Below are 17,365 nucleotides of genomic sequence, written 5' to 3'. Positions count from 1 at the left end.
AACATGAAGGAACTAAGCTTACTCCATATTTTATCAACTTTGGTCGTAATATGATGTTAAGCGGTGAAGACTATACAAATAAGGAACTACTTGGTGTGGAAGATGGTACACAGTTCGGTGATAGTAGTCGCAATGAATACTTTAAAGGGATGTTCGCAGATGTTAGAGAACGCTTAGAAGTAGCTGGCAGAAAGAGCTGTAATAGGTATAATCTTAGGAAGCGAGATGTGGAGTATCTGCCAAACCAGCTAGTGTGGCGTCGTAATTTTGTTTTATCAGAGGCTAGCCAGTATTTTTCTAAGAAGTTGGCACCGAAGTTCGTTGGGACTTACTATATAAAAAAAAGAATCTCACCATGGCCGTATGAGCTTAGGGACGCTAATTATAAATTTTCAGGTGTCTGGAACGTTAGAGACTTGAAACCAGACCCAGGGGACGAAGAGAAATAAGTTGTACAGGTGCAAGAGAGATTTTCGGGGAAAATCTTTTGTAGAAAGGGGGGAGTTGTTACGTTTTAAAAATTCAACCGTCTAAATATTATTTTATTTAATAAATTATTCCATTTTTCCATATCGTTTCCCACATTTCTCCTATTTTCTTAAATAAATAATCGAATAGATAGCAGACTTTGAATTTGTCAAGGGTTGTCATGGATACGTTACGGTAAGTCACTTTGACAGTCGTCGAATTCTAAAATTGGGGTGCTACTTGGAACATAAGTTTTCAGGCAATTGATCTTGGATAGATCACCCTCATTGGGGATATCGGCCTGAATTTATGTTAATTGAACTTGGCATGTTGTAGTGTTGTAGGTACATTTTGTGTAATTGTCAAGTTCACACCGTATGAAACGGGATCTATTTTCAAAGCACCATTTTAGATATGCTGTAACGATTCCTGAAGCCATTCTGAAGGAAAAGAACATCAGGTATGTCTTAATTCGAGTTCTTAAGCACTGCAATAAGTGCATTGTTGATTTCCGAGCTTTTTATTTATTAGTTTCTCTGAGAGTTGTTATTTTCTTTTGCAGTAATTAGGCCTTAAACCACAGAATATATAGGGGTAATTAGTATTTAATGATGGAAATACTCTGTGGGAAGTAGAAGAGTATATATTTGTGTCTGTACCCCATTGAAAACCCTTCTGGCCAAAGGTTAGTATAAGATCTTCTATTGTTTTCTTATTTATTGATTGATATAGAATTTGAATCGTTGCTCTGACGTCATTTTGAAGAAATCTACATTAATTTACAGGTTTCATTTTTTTTTCTTATTTGACATTGCTACTAAAATAGAATTATTTCTCTGACGTCATTTCAGACTGTTTTTAGTTTTTATTTTTCTTAATATTAATTGTTGTAGTAATAGACATCATTTTGACAGTTCACGTTTACTTAGTAATTTTAGATTTAGTTTTTTAAAACATGTTAGTGTAAATAAAAGGAGATATTCTAATATTACTTTTCTCTTTTAGGGTTTCCGTTTAGTTCCGTTTAATTCCATTTATTCCGATTTATTTCCGTTTACTTCCGATTTCTTCTTTCAGTATTAAGATTTGTTGTGTTTGAAATCGTTTGTTTACGTCGTCGATATGTTACTGGTTATTCTTCTCATTCAAATTGGATACATCGTTGGATACCTCACTACAGAATTGAGATAAGGGTTTTGATTAATTTATTTTTTTTATGCGTTTATGTTCATTAGCCTTTATTAATTTTAGTTTATTTGTGAATAGTACCTAGTTTGTTTTCGGTTTGTTATACTTTTTTTTGTTTTACAGCGGTTGCGCCTGAGCTCATGCGACGCTTATAATTTTCGGTTAATTTTGAGGGCTAGAAGCCCTATTTGCTTTGGCGCATCTAGTTACTTTGTAGGTTATCAATTTGTGGTTGTTCAATATTATGGTATTATGATTCAGTTTATTATTATTTTTTAATTATTGCATGTTTACGGACTAAATTTATTTATTACTTATTTACTTAATTATTAATCGATAATTTTTACGTGAGGTATCGCTTAATTTCATTTGTTCCATACACCACATGATTGATACTGCAACAGTTTGGTAGGTTTGGAGTTCCAGTCTACTTTAGGCGTGGGCCGTGGGGCAAACTTGCCTGGCGCCCAGTTAATATCTATTTGAGGTTAAAAGAGAAGCCTCAACGAACCCCCCCATCTCCACTAGAGCCTAGCGGGCTACACCTTTGTTGTCATCCGACAGCCGGTGTAGCAACGTAGCGTCCGCGCACGAGCGGCGAGGCGTTGCATTTTGGCGCCCAACGTGGCGCAAAATTTTTGTCAATTGCAGTAACAGATAGTACATATACAAAATGGTTGAGGAGATGGAAATCGACGTTGACGAGAGGAAAAAAGAGGCCAGAGATGAACAAATCAACGCATTGCAAGTGATGGCCAAAACGATTCTTGAGCAAGGAACCACTGAATCTGCCGCCCTACACAGGTTTGATGGTTCAGTCACAGAAATAGAACTTGATGCATCAAACGAAGCAGCTGGAGATCTTTTCACTGCCTTTACAGCTATGAGAAAAAAGAATAATCCTAACGCAAGAACCCCAGATAATGCTTATCTTACCTAAAAAGCAAAAATTAACGGGAAAAATTTGAAATTTCAGAGGTGGTAACATAAATAGAAGCCGCTTTAACAGTAGCTGGTTTCAGAATTGATTATACAATTTGCACTCCAATAATAAATATTCTCACTGGCCATAAATGTTTTTTTGATGAGGTGAGGATGGGGGTAACGCAGTTAAAAACGAATTCAGGTCCAAACGCAGCCAAGAGAAAAGCTATGCAGGGTGCATCCGGAAGGCCTACTGCGGATACTGGAAAAAAGCTTGCTGTCTTTTCCATCAAGGAATTTCGGGCTCAATAATAATCATATTCCCCTCCTACAAGGTTTATCAGTGGCACCGGAACGACGAACGGGAATATTAAAAGCTTTAGGGCCTGCCACACAAGCAATACTTCTTACTCGTGAAGAAAGGTATCAGAAGCTTAAAGAAGGGTTAAAAAGATCCCTAGAAATGCTGACAATGGCATCTGAAGTAGCAAATTGCTTCGCATCTGCCACCGAACATGGACCTGTGGCAGGGTTGCTTAAAGCAATTTGTGATCTACTCATATTGACAACTGCACGGACTACACAAAGAATTTATCTTCCAATGTTTCACTTCTTCATTTTGTGGAATCTAAGAGAAACTTACAATGTGGGGAAACCAGTGAAAGAGAGGATGCCTTGGAACACTATGGGCTTGATGGCAATCAAATTGTACAATAGGTCCATACTACAATATGGAATGACCTACAAAATCAAGACGTCAGGAACCATACACCACGCAGTGGAAGTAGTTTTCCACGCAACCTTTGGAACATACCTTGACGATCTAGGTTTGTTAGGGCAGATCACGAACAGAGGTCAATGGTCTCTTAGAAAAGAAATGAATCCCTTTTTCAAGAAGAGATGAGAAGGGAAGGTTGTAAAATTTACTCCGGTGATCTTCAAATATGCTGCTAAACTTGCCCAAAGCTTACAGTCAAATTGTCTCGGCAACGTAGATCCTTGCTGCACCACTCTCCCTACCTTTGCGGGAACTACAAAAAGAACATTTTCAGAGGCAATAAAGCAGTATTACTTGACAGGGAAATCTGCGTTAACATATTCTTCAGACCCCTTGAATTTGCAAATGGCCGTAAAGAAAATCTTGGAAGAGATTAGGAAAGATTTAGATGCAGATTCCCTGAAATTAATAGGGACAGTCGACTGGTCAAAATATGATGATGCTACCCACAACTTTTCTGCTGATGAGACCTTTATACCGACAGTTACGTTCGTTTTTTGGAGCATAATTCCTAAACTTTTTGATGTTTTCCCTTTCATATTGTGTTTTCCGGTAATGTTAATTTTAAATTTGTTTAGAAAAAAATAGTATTTATGTTAAAAAAAAAACAAATGCAACGCCTCGCCGCTCGTGTCCGCTACGTTGCTACACCGGCTGTCGGATGACAACAAAGGCGTAGCCCGCTATGCTCTAGTGGAGATGGGGGGTTCGTTCAGACTTCTCTTTTAACCTGAAATATATACTAACTGGGCGCAGGCAAGTTTGCCCCACGGTCCACGCCTAAAGTAGACTGCAACTCCAAACCTACCAAATTGTTGCAGTACCAATCATGTGGTGTATGGAACAAATGAAATTAAGCGATAACTCACGTAAAAATTATCTATTATTAATAAGTAAATAAGTAATAAATAAATTTAGTCCGTAAACATGCAATAATTAACAAAAAATAATAATAAACTGAATCATAATAATACCATAATATTGAACAACCACAACGATATCCTACAAAGTAACTAGATGCGCCAAAGCAAATGGGGCTTCTAGCCCTCAAAATTATCCGAAAATTATAAGCGTCGCATGAGCTCAGGCGCAACCGCTGTAAAACAAAAAAAAACAGTTGGTATAACAAAACGAAAACACACTAGGTACTATTCACAAATAAACTAAAATTAATAAAAGCTAATGAACATAAACGCATAAAAAAAATAAATTAATCAAAATCCTTATCTTAATTCTGTAGTGAGGTATCCAACGATGTATCCAATTTCAATGAGAAGAATAACCAGTAACATATCAACGACGTAAACAAACGAGTTCAAACACAACAAATCTTAATACTGAAAGAAGAAATCGGAAGTAATTGGAAGTAAACGGAAATAAATCGGAATAAATGGAACTAAACGGAAACCCTAAAAGAGAAAAATAATATTAGAATATCTAATTTTATTTACACTATTATTTAAGGTCTTCCAAAGCTAGTAAATTGGTCGAGAAATTAGAGCAGGAAGTGTTCCTTATGTTTGGTGTCCCTAAAATGATTATTTGTGATAATGGCTCACAGTTACGCGGTAAGGAGGTTTCTAAATTGGTTGAAAGGTATAAATGTAAGATTAAGTTTACTGCTAATTACAACCCTAGGGCGAATCCCACTGAACGACAAAACCGTGTTATTAAGACCATGATTGCCATGTATGTGTCGGATAATCACCGGGCATGGGATGCACATATTAGTGAGATTGGTTGTGCTATTCGTACGGCAAAACATGAAGGAACTAAGCTTACTACATATTTTATCAACTTTGGTCGTAATATGATGTTAAGTGGTGAAGACTATACAAATAAGGAACTACTTGGTGTTTAAGATGGTACACAGTTGGGTGCTAGTAGTCGTAATGAATACTTTAAAGGGATGTTCGCAGATGTTAGAGAACGCTTAGAAGTAGCTGGCAGAAAGAGCTGTAATATGTATAATCTTAGGAAGCGAGATGTGAAGTATCTGCCAAACCAGCTAGTGTGGCGTCGTAATTTTGTTTTATCAGAGGCTAGCCAGTATTTTTCTAAGTTGGCACCGAAGTTCGTTGGGCCTTACTATATTAAAAAAAGAATCTCACCATGGACTTATGAGCTTAGGGATGCCAATTATAAATTTTCAGGTGTCTGGCACGTTAGAGACTTGAAACCAGACCCAGGGGACGACGAGAAGTAAGTTGTACAGGTGCAAGAGAGATTTTCTGGGAAAATCTCTTGTAGAAAGGGGGGAGTTGTTACGTTTTAAAAATTCAACCGTCTAAATATTATTTTTGTTAATAAATTATTCCATTTTTCCATATCGTTTCCCACATTTCTCCTATTTTCTTAAATAAATAATCGAATAGATAGCAGACTTTGAATTTGGCAAGGGTTGTTATGGATACGTTACGGTAAGTCACTTTGACAGTCGTCGAATTCTAAAATTGGGGTGCTAGTTGGAACATAAGTTTTCAGGCAATTGATCTTGGATAGATCACCCTCATTGGGGATATCGGCCTGAATTTATGTTAATTGAACTTGGTATATTGTAGTGTTGTAGGTACATTTTGTGTAGTTGTCAAGTTCACACCGTATGAAACGGGATCTATTTTCAAAGCACCATTTTAGATATGCTGTAACGATTCCTGAAGCCATTCTGAAGGAAAAGAACATCAGGTATGTCTTAATTCGATTTCTTAAGCACTGCAATAAGTGCATTGTTGATTTCCGAGCTTTTTATTTATTAGTTTCTCTGAGAGTTGTTATTTTCTTTTGCAGTAATTAGGCCTTAAACCACAGAATACATAGGGGTAATTAGTATTTAATTATGGAAATACCCCGTGGGAAGTAGAAGAGTATATATTTGTGTCTGTACCCCATTGAAAACCCTTGTGGCTAAAGGTTAGTATTAGATCTTCTATTGTTTTCTTATTTATTGATTGATATAGAATTTGAATCGTTGCTCTGCCGTCATTTTGAAGAAATCTACATTAATTTACAGTTTTCATTTTTTTTTCTTATTTGACATTGCTACTAAAATATAATTATTTCTCTGACGTCATTTCAGACAGTTTTTAGTTTTTATTTTTCTTAATATTAATTGTTGTAGTAATAGACGTCATTTTGACAGTTCACGTTAACTTAGTAATTTTAGATTTAGTTTTATAAAATATGTTAGTGTAAATAAAAGGAGATATTCTAATATTATTTTTCTCTTTTAGGGTTTAGTTTAGTTCCGTTTAGTTCCATTTATTCCGATTTATTTCCGTTTACTTCCAATTACTTCCGATTTCTTCTTTCAGTATTAAGACTTGTTGTGTTTGAAATCGTTTGTTTACGTCGTCGATATGTTACTGGTTATTCTTCTCATTGAAATTGGATACATCGTTGGATACCTCACTACAGAATTAAGATAAGGATTTTGATTAATTTATTTTTTTTATGCGTTTATGTTTATTAGCCTTTATTAATTTTAGTTTATTTGTGAATAGTACCTAGTGTGTTTTCGGTTTGTTATACTTTTTTTTGTTTTACAGCGGTTGCGCCTGAGCTCATGCGACGCTTATAATTTTCGGTTAATTTTGAGGGCTAGAAGCCCTATTTGCTTTGGCGCATCTAGTTACTTTGTAGGTTATCAATTTGTGGTTGTTCAATATTATGGTATTATTATGATTCAGTTTATTATTTTTTGTTAATTATTGCATGTTTACAAACTAAATTTATTTATTACTTAATTACTTAATTATTAATCGATAATTTTTACGTCAGGTATCGCTTAATTTCATTTGTTCCATACACCACATGATTGATACTGCAACAATTTGGTAGGTTTGGAGTTGCAGTCTACTTTAGGCGTGGACCGTGGGGCAAACTTGCCTGGCGCCCAGTTAATATCTATTTCAGGTTAAAAGAGAAGCCTCAACGAACCCCCCCCCCCCCATCTCCACTAGAGCCTAGCGGGCTACACCTTTGTTGTCATCCGACAGCCGGTGAAGCAACGTAGCATCCGCGCACGAGCGGCGAGGCGTTGCATATTGGCGCCCAACGTGGCGCAAAATTTTTGTCAATTGCAGTAACAGATAGTACATATACAAAATGGTTGAGGAGATGGAAATCGACGTTGACGAGAGGAAAAAAGAGGCCAGGGATGAACAAATCAACGCATTGCAAGTGATGGCCAAAACGATTCTTGGGCAAGGAACAACTGAATATGCCGCCCTACACAGGTTTGATGGTTCAGACACAGAAATAGACCTTGATATATCAAACGAAGCAGACGAAGTTCTTTTCACTGCTGTTACAGCTATGAGAAAAAAGAATAATCCTAACGCAAGAACCCCAGATAATGCTTAGCTTACCCAAAAAGCAAAAATTAAAGGGAAAGAATTTGAAATTTCAGAGGTGGTAACATAAATAGAAGCCGCTTTAACAGTAGCTGGTTTCAGAATTGATTATACAATTTGCACTCCAATAATGAATATTCTCACTGGCCATAAATGTTTTTTTGATGAGGTGAGGATGGGGTAACGCAGTTAAAAACGAATTCAGGTCCAAACGCAGCCAAAAGAAAAGCTATGCAGGGTGCATCCGGAAGGCCTACTGCGAATACTGGAAAAAGCTTGCTGTCTTTTCCATCAAAGAATTCGGGCTCAATGTTAATCATATTCCCCTCTTACAAGGTTTATCAGTAGCACCGGAAGGACGAACGGGAATAGTAAAAGCTTTAGGGCCTGCCACACAAGCAATACTTCTTACTCGTGAAGAAAGGTATCAGTCTAAGCTTAAAGAAGGGTTAAAAAGATCCCTTGAAATGCTGCCAATGGCATCTGAAGTAGCAAATTGCTTCGCATCTGCCACCGAACATGGACCTGTGGCAGGGTTGCTTAAAGAAATTTGTGATCTACTCATACTGACAACTGCACGGACTACACAAAGAATTTATCTTCCTATGTTTCACTTCTTCATTTTGTGGAATCTAAGAGAAACTTACAATGTGGGGAAACCAGTGAAAGAGAGGATGCCTTGGAACACTATGGGCTTGATGGCAATCACATTGTACAATAGGTCCATACTACAATATGGAATGACCTACAAAATAAAGACGTCATGAACCATACACCACGCAATGGAAGTAGTTTTCCACGCAACCTTTGGATCATACCTTGACGATCTAGGTTTGTTAGGGCAGATCACTAACAGAGCTCAATGGTCTCTTAGAAAAGAGATGAATCCCTTTTTCAAGAAGAGAGGAGAGGGGAAGGTTGTAAAATTTACTCCGGTGATCTTCAAATACGCTGCTAAACTTGCCCAAAGCTTACAGTAAAATTGTCTCGGCAACGTAGATCCTTGCTGCACCACTCGCCCTACCTTTGCGGGAACTACAAAAAGAACATTTTCAGAGGCAATAAAGCAGTATTACTTGACAGGGAAATCTGCGTTAACATATTCTTCAGACCCCTTGAATTTGCAAATGGCCGTAAAGGAAATCTTGGAAGAGATTAGGAAAGATTTAGATGCAGATTCCCTGAAATTAATAGGGACAGTCGACTGGTCAAAATATGATGATGCTACCCACAACTTTTCTGCTGATGAGACCTTTATTCCAACAGTTACGGGCCGTTCGTTTTTTTGAGCATAATTCCTAAACTTTTTGATGTTTTCCCTTTCATATTATGTTTTCTGGTAATGTTAATTTTAGATTTGTTTAGAAAAAATGGTAATTATGTAAAAAAAATGCAACGCCTCGCCGCTCGTGTGCGGACGCTACGTTGCTACACCGGCTGTCGGATGACAACAAAGGCGTAGCCCGCTATGCTCTAGTGGAGATGGGGGGTTCGTTCAGACTTCTCTTTTAACCTGAAATAGATATTAACTGGGCGCCAGGCAAGTTTGCCCCACGGTCCACGCCTACAGTAGACTGCAACTCCAAATCTACCAAATTGTTGCAGTACCAATCATGTGGCGTATGGAACAAATGAAATTAAGCGATACCTCACGTAAAAATTATCTATTATTAATAAGTAAATAAGTAATAAATAAATTTAGTCCGTAAACATGCAATAATTAACAAAAAATAATAATAAACTGAATCATAATAATACCATAATATTGAACAACCACAACGATATCCTACAAAATAACTAGATGCGCCAAAGCAAATGGGGCTTCTAGCCCTCAAAATTATCCGAAAATTATAAGCGTCGCATGAGCTCAGGCGCAACCGCTGTAAAACAAAAAAAAACAGTTGGTATAACAAAACGAAAACACACTAGGTACTATTCACAAATAAACTAAAATTAATAAAAGCTAATGAACATAAACGCATAAAAAAAATAAATTAATCAAAATCCTTATCTTAATTCTGTAGTGAGGTATCCAACGATGTATCCAATTTCAATGAGAAGAATAACCAGTAACATATCAACGACGTAACTAACGATTTCAAACACAACAAATCTTAATACTGAAAGAAGAAATCGGAAGTAATTGGAAGTAAACGGAAATAAATCGGAATAGATGGAACTAAACGGAACTAAACGGAAACCCTAAAAGAGAAAAATAATATTAGAATATCTGCTTTTATTTACACTAACATGTTTTAAAAAACTAAATCTAAAATTACTAAGTTAACGTGAACTGTTAAAATGACGTCTATTACTACAACAATTAATATTAAGAAAAATAAAAACTAAAAACTCTCTGAAATGACGTCAGAGAAATAATTCTATTTTAGATGTGGAGTATCTGCCAAACCAGCTAGTGTGGCGTCGTAATTTTGTTTTATCAGAGGCTAGCCAGTATTTTTCTAAGAAGTTGGCACCGAAGTTCGTTGGGACTTACTATATAAAAAAAAAGAATCTCACCATGGACTTATGAGCTTAGGGATGCTAATTATAAATTTTCAGGTGTCTGGAACGTTAGAGACTTGAAACCAGACCCAGGGGACGAAGAGAAGTAAGTTGTACAGGTGCAAGAGAGATTTTCGGGGAAAATCTCTTGTGGAAAGGGGGGAGTTGTTACGTTTTAAAAATTCAACCGTCTAAATATTATTTTATTTAATAAAGAGTTCGTAACGAAGTTGTTTTGCACCGGATGGGAAAAGTCACAGAAGTCGTCAGAACAGTTAAAAATCGAAAACTTGAATATTTTGGCCATGTTATGCGACACCCAGAGAGATATAATATACTCCATTTAATAATACAAGGCAAGGTAGACGGAAGAAGAGGGCCAGGTCGAAGAAGAACGTCATGGCTTAAAAACCTGAGAGAATGGTATAACAGATCCTCTGCATCCCTTTTCCGAGCTGCCGTTAACAAAATTACTATAGCCAATTTGATAGCCAACGTTCGATAATCGAGCACGGCACATGAAGAAGAAGAAGAAGAAGAAGAAGAATAAATTATTCCATTTTTCCATATCGTTTCCCACATTTCTCCTATTTTCTTAAATAAATAATCGAATAGATAGCAGACTTTGAATTTGGCAAGGGTTGTCATGGATACGTTACGGTAAGTCACTTTGACAGTCGTCGAATTCTAAAATTGGGGTGCTACTTGGAACATAAGTTTTCAGGCAATTGATCTTGGATAGATCACCCTCATTGGGGATATCGGCCTGAATTTATGTTAATTGAACTTGGCATGTTGTAGTGTTGTAGGTACATTTTGTGTAGTTGTCAAATTCACACCGTATGAAACGGGATCTACTTTCAAAGCACCATTTTAGATATGCTGTAACGATTCCTGAAGCCATTCTGAAGGAAAAGAACATCAGGTATGTCTTAATTCGATTTCTTAAGCACTGCAATAAGTGCATTGTTGATTTCCGAGCTTTTTATTTATTAGTTTCTCTGAGAGTTGTTATTTTCTTTTGCAGTAATTAGGCCTTAAACCACAGAATATATAGGGGTAATTAGTATTTAATGATGGAAATACTCTGTGGGAAGTAGAAGAGTATATATTTGTGTCTGTACCCCATTGAAAACCCTTCTGGCCAAAGGTTAGTGTAAGATCTTCTATTGTTTTCTTATTTATTGATTGATATAGAATTTGAATCGTTGCTCTGACGTCATTTTGAAGAAATCTACATTAATTTAGAGGTTTCATTTTTTTTTCTTATTTGACATTGCTACTAAAATAGAATTATTTCTCTGACGTCATTTCAGACTGTTTTTAGTTTTTATTTTTCTTAATATTAATTGTTGTAGTAATAGACGTCATTTTGACAGTTCACGTTAACTTAGTAATTTTAGATTTAGTTTTTTAAAACATGTTAGTGTAAATAAAAGGAGATATTCTAATATTATTTTTCTCTTTTAGGGTTTCCGTTTAGTTCCGTTTAATTCCATTTATTCCGATTTATTTCCGTTTACTTCCGATTTCTTCTTTCAGTATTAAGATTTGTTGTGTTTGAAATCGTTTGTTTACGTCGTCGATATGTTACTGGTTATTCTTCTCATTCAAATTGGATACATCGTTGGATACCTCACTACAGAATTAAGATAAGGGTTTTGATTAATTTATTTTTTTTATGCGTTTATGTTCATTAGCCTTTATTAATTTTAGTTTATTTGTGAATAGTACCTAGTGTGTTTTCGGTTTGTTATACTTTTTTTTGTTTTACAGCGGTTGCGCCTGAGCTCATGCGACGCTTATAATTTTCGGTTAATTTTGAGGGCTAGAAGCCCTATTTGCTTTGGCGCATCTAGTTACTTTGTAGGTTATCAATTTGTGGTTGTTCAATATTATGGTATTATGATTCAGTTTATTATTATTTTTTAATTATTGCATGTTTACGGACTAAATTTATTTATTACTTATTTACTTAATTATTAATCGATAATTTTTACGTGAGGTATCGCTTAATTTCATTTGTTCCATACACCACATGATTGATACTGCAACAGTTTGGTAGGTTTGGAGTTCCAGTCTACTTTAGGCGTGGGCCGAGGGGCAAACTTGCCTGGCGCCCAGTTAATATCTATTTGAGGTTAAAAGAGAAGCCTCAACGAACCCCCCCATCTCCACTAGAGCATAGCGGGCTACACCTTTGTTGTCATCCGACAGCCGGTGTAGCAACGTAGCGTCCGCGCACGAGCGGCGAGGCGTTGCATTTTGGCGCCCAACGTGGCGCAAAATTTTTGTCAATTGCAGTAACAGATAGTACATATACAAAATGGTTGAGGAGATGGAAATCGACGTTGACGAGAGGAAAAAAGAGTCCAGAGATGAACAAATCAACGCATTGCAAGTGATGGCCAAAACGATTCTTGAGCAAGGAACCACTGAATCTGTCGCCCTACACAGGTTTGATTATTCAGTCACAGAAATAGAACTTGATGCATCAAACGAAGCAGCTGGAGATCGTTTCACTGCCTTTACAGCTATGAGAAAAAAGAATAAACCTAACGCAAGAACCCCAGATAATGCTTATCTTACCTAAAAAGCAAAAATTAACGGGAAAGAATTTGAAATTTCAGAGGTGGTAACATAAATAGAAGCCGCTTTAACAGTAGCTGGTTTCAGAATTGATTATACAATTTGCACTCCAATAATGAATATTCTCACTGGCCATAAATGTTTTTTTGATGAGGTGAGGATGGGGGTAACGCAGTTAAAAACGAATTCAGGTCCAAACGCAGCCAAGAGAAAAGCTATGCAGGGTGCATCCGGAAGGCCTACTGCGGATACTGGAAAAAAGCTTGCTGTCTTTTCCATCAAGGAATTCGGGCTCAATAATAATCATATTCCCCTCCTACAAGGTTTATCAGTGGCACCGGAACGACGAACGGGAATATTAAAAGCTTTAGGGCCTGCCACACAAGCAATACTTCTTACTCGTGAAGAAAGGTATCAGAAGCTTAAAGAAGGGTTAAAAAGATCCCTAGAAATGCTGACAATGGCATCTGAAGTAGCAAATTGCTTCGCATCTGCCACCGAACATGGACCTGTGGCAGGGTTGCTTAAAGCAATTTGTGATCTACTCATATTGACAACTGCACGGACTACACAAAGAATTTATCTTCCAATGTTTCACTTCTTCATTTTGTGGAATCTAAGAGAAACTTACAATGTGGGGAAACCAGTGAAAGAGAGGATGTCTTGGAACACTATGGGCTTGATGGCAATCACATTGTACAATAGGTCCATACTACAATATGGAATGACCTACAAAATCAAGACGTCAGGAACCATACACCACGCAGTGGAAGTAGTTTTCCACGCAACCTTTGGAACATACCTTGACGATCTAGGTTTGTTAGGGCAGATCACGAACCGAGGTCAATGGTCTCTTAGAAAAGAAATGAATCCCTTTTTCAAGAAGATATGAGAAGGGAAGGTTGTAAAATTTACTCCGGTGATCTTCAAATATGCTGCTAAACTTGCCCAAAGCTTACAGTCAAATTGTCTCGGCAACGTAGATCCTTGCTGCACCACTCTCCCTACCTTTGCGGGAACTACAAAAAGAACATTTTCAGAGGCAATAAAGCAGTATTACTTGACAGGGAAATCTGCGTTAACATATTCTTCAGACCCCTTGAATTTGCAAATGGCCGTAAAGAAAATCTTGGAAGAGATTAGGAAAGATTTAGATGCAGACTCCCTGAAATTAATAGGGACAGTCGACTGGTAAAAATATGATGATGCTACACACAACTTTTCTGCTGATGAGACCTTTATTCCGACAGTTACGGGCCGTTCGTTTTTTTGAACATAATTCCTAAACTTTTTGATGTTTTCCCTTTCATATTATGTTTTCTGGTAATGGTAATTTTAGATTTGTTTAGAAAAAAATAGTAATTATGTAAAAAAAATGTAACTCCTCGCCGCTCGTGCGCGGACGCTACGTTGCTACACCGGCTGTCGGATGACAACAAAGGCGTAGCCCGCTATGCTCTAGTGGAGATGGGGGGTTCGTTCAGACTTCTCTTTTAACCTGAAATAGATATTAACTGGGCGCAGGCAAGTTTGCCCCACGGTCCACGCCTAAAGTAGACTGCAACTCCAAACCTACCAAATTGTTGCAGTGCCAATCATGTGGTGTATGGAACAAATGAAATTAAGCGATACCTCACGTAAAAATTATCTATTATTAATAAGTAAATAAGTAATAAATAAATTTAGTCCGTAAACATGCAATAATTAACAAAAAATAATAATAAACTGAATCATAGTAATACCATAATATTGAACAACCACAACGATATCCTACAAAGTAACTAGATGCGCCAAAGCAAATGGGGCTTCTAGCCCTCAAAATTATCCGAAAATTATAAGCGTCGCATGAGCTCAGGCGCAACCGCTGTAAAACAAAAAAAAAACAGTTGGTATAACAAAACGAAAACACACTAGGTACTATTCACAAATAAACTAAAATTAATAAAAGCTAATGAACATAAACGCATAAAAAAATAAATTAATCAAAATCCTTATCTTAATTCTGTAGTGAGGTATCCAACGATGTATCCAATTTCAATGAGAAGAATAACCAGTAACATATCAACGACGTAAACAAACGAGTTCAAACACAACAAATCTTAATACTGAAAGAAGAAATCGGAAATAATTGGAAGTAAACCGAAATAAATCGGAATAAATGGAACTAAACGGAAACCCTAAAAGAGAAAAATAATATTAGAATATCTAATTTTATTTACACTATTATTTAAGGTCTTCCAAAGCTAGTAAATTGGTCGAGAAATTAGAGCAGGAAGTGTTCCTTATGTTTGGTGTCCCTAAAATGATTATTTGTGATAATGGCTCACAGTTACGCGGTAAGGAGGTTTCTAAATTGGTTGAAAGGTATAAATGTAAGATTAAGTTTACTGCTAATTACAACCCTAGGGCGAATCCCACTGAACGACAAAACCGTGTTATTAAGACCATGATTGCCATGTATGTGTCGGATAATCACCGGGCATGGGATGCACATATTAGTGAGATTGGTTGTGCTATTCGTACGGCAAAACATGAAGGAACTAAGCTTACTACATATTTTATCAACTTTGGTCGTAATATGATGTTAAGTGGTGAAGACTATACAAATAAGGAACTACTTGGTGTTTAAGATGGTACACAGTTGGGTGCTAGTAGTCGCAATGAATACTTTAAAGGGATGTTCGCAGATGTTAGAGAACGCTTAGAAGTAGCTGGCAGAAAGAGCTGTAATATGTATAATCTTAGGAAGCGAGATGTGAAGTATTTGCCAAACCAGCTAGTGTGGCGTCGTAATTTTGTTTTATCAGAGGCTAGCCAGTATTTTTCTAAGTTGGCACCGAAGTTCGTTGGGCCCTACTATATTAAAAAAGAATCTCACCATGGACTTATGAGCTTAGGGATGCTAATTATAAATTTTCAGGTGTCTGGCACGTTAGAGACTTGAAACCAGACCCAGGGGACGACGAGAAGTAAGTTGTACAGGTGCAAGAGAGATTTTCTGGGAAAATCTCTTGTAGAAAGGGGGGAGTTGTTACGTTTTAAAAATTCAACCGTCTAAATATTATTTTTTTTAATAAATTATTCCATTTTTCCATATCGTTTCCCACATTTCTCCTATTTTCTTAAATAAATAATCGAATAGATAGCAGACTTTGAATTTGGCAAGGGTTGTCATGGATACGTTACGGTAAGTCACTTTGACAGTCGTCGAATTCTAAAATTGGGGTGCTAGTTGGAACATAAGTTTTCAGGCAATTGATCTTGGATAGATCACCCTCATTGGGGATATCGGCCTGAATTTATGTTAATTGAACTTGGTATATTGTAGTGTTGTAGGTACATTTTGTGTAGTTGTCAAGTTCACACCGTATGAAACGGGATCTATTTTCAAAGCACCATTTTAGATATGCTGTAACGGTTCCTGAAGCCATTCTGAAGGAAAAGAACATCAGGTATGTCTTAATTCGATTTCTTAAGCACTGCAATAAGTGCATTGTTGATTTCCGAGCTTTTTATTTATTAGTTTCTCTGAGAGTTGTTATTTTCTTTTGCAGTAATTAGGCCTTAAACCACAGAATACATAGGGGTAATTAGTATTTAATTATGGAAATACCCTGTGGGAAGTAGAAGAGTATATATTTGTGTCTGTACCCCATTGAAAACCCTTCTGGTTAAAGGTTAGTATTAGATCTTCTATTGTATTCTTATTTATTGATTGATATAGAATTTGAATCGTTGCTCTGACGTCATTTTGAAGAAATCTACATTAATTTACAGTTTTCATTTTTTTTTCTTATTTGACATTGCTACTAAAATAGAATTATTTCTCTGACGTCATTTCAGACAGTTTTTAGTTTTTATTTTTCTTAATATTAATTGTTGTAGTAATAGACGTCATTTTGACAGTTCACGTTAACTTAGTAATTTTAGATTTAGTTTTATAAAATATGTTAGCGTAAAAAAAAGGAGATATTCTAATATTATTTTTCTCTTTTAGGGTTTAGTTTAGTTCCGTTTAGTTCCATTTATTCCGATTTATTTCCGTTTACTTCCAATTACTTCCGATTTCTTCTTTCAGTATTAAGACTTGTTGTGTTTGAAATCGTTTGTTTACGTCGTCGATATGTTACTGGTTATTCTTCTCATTGAAATTGGATACATCGTTGGATACCTCACTACAGAATTAAGATAAGGATTTTGATTAATTTATTTTTTTTATGCGTTTATGTTTATTAGCCTTTATTAATTTTAGTTTATTTGTGAATAGTACCTAGTGTGTTTTCGGTTTGTTATACTTTTTTTTGTTTTACAGCGGTTGCGCCTGAGCTCATGCGACGCTTATAATTTTCGGTTAATTTTGAGGGCTAGAAGCCCTATTTGCTTTGGCGCATCTAGTTACTTTGTAGGTTATCAATTTGTGGTTGTTCAATATTATGGTATTATTATGATTCAGTTTATTATTTTTTGTTAATTATTGCATGTTTACAAACTAAATTTATTTATTACTTGTTTACTTAATTATTAATCGATAATTTTTACGTCAGGTATCGCTTAATTTCAT

The sequence above is a fragment of the Diabrotica virgifera genome, chromosome 9 (genome assembly GCF_917563875.1).
Source record: "Diabrotica virgifera virgifera chromosome 9, PGI_DIABVI_V3a".
In the NCBI taxonomy this organism is placed as follows: domain Eukaryota; kingdom Metazoa; phylum Arthropoda; class Insecta; order Coleoptera; family Chrysomelidae; genus Diabrotica; species Diabrotica virgifera.
Note: the sequence above shows the minus strand (reverse complement) of the source record.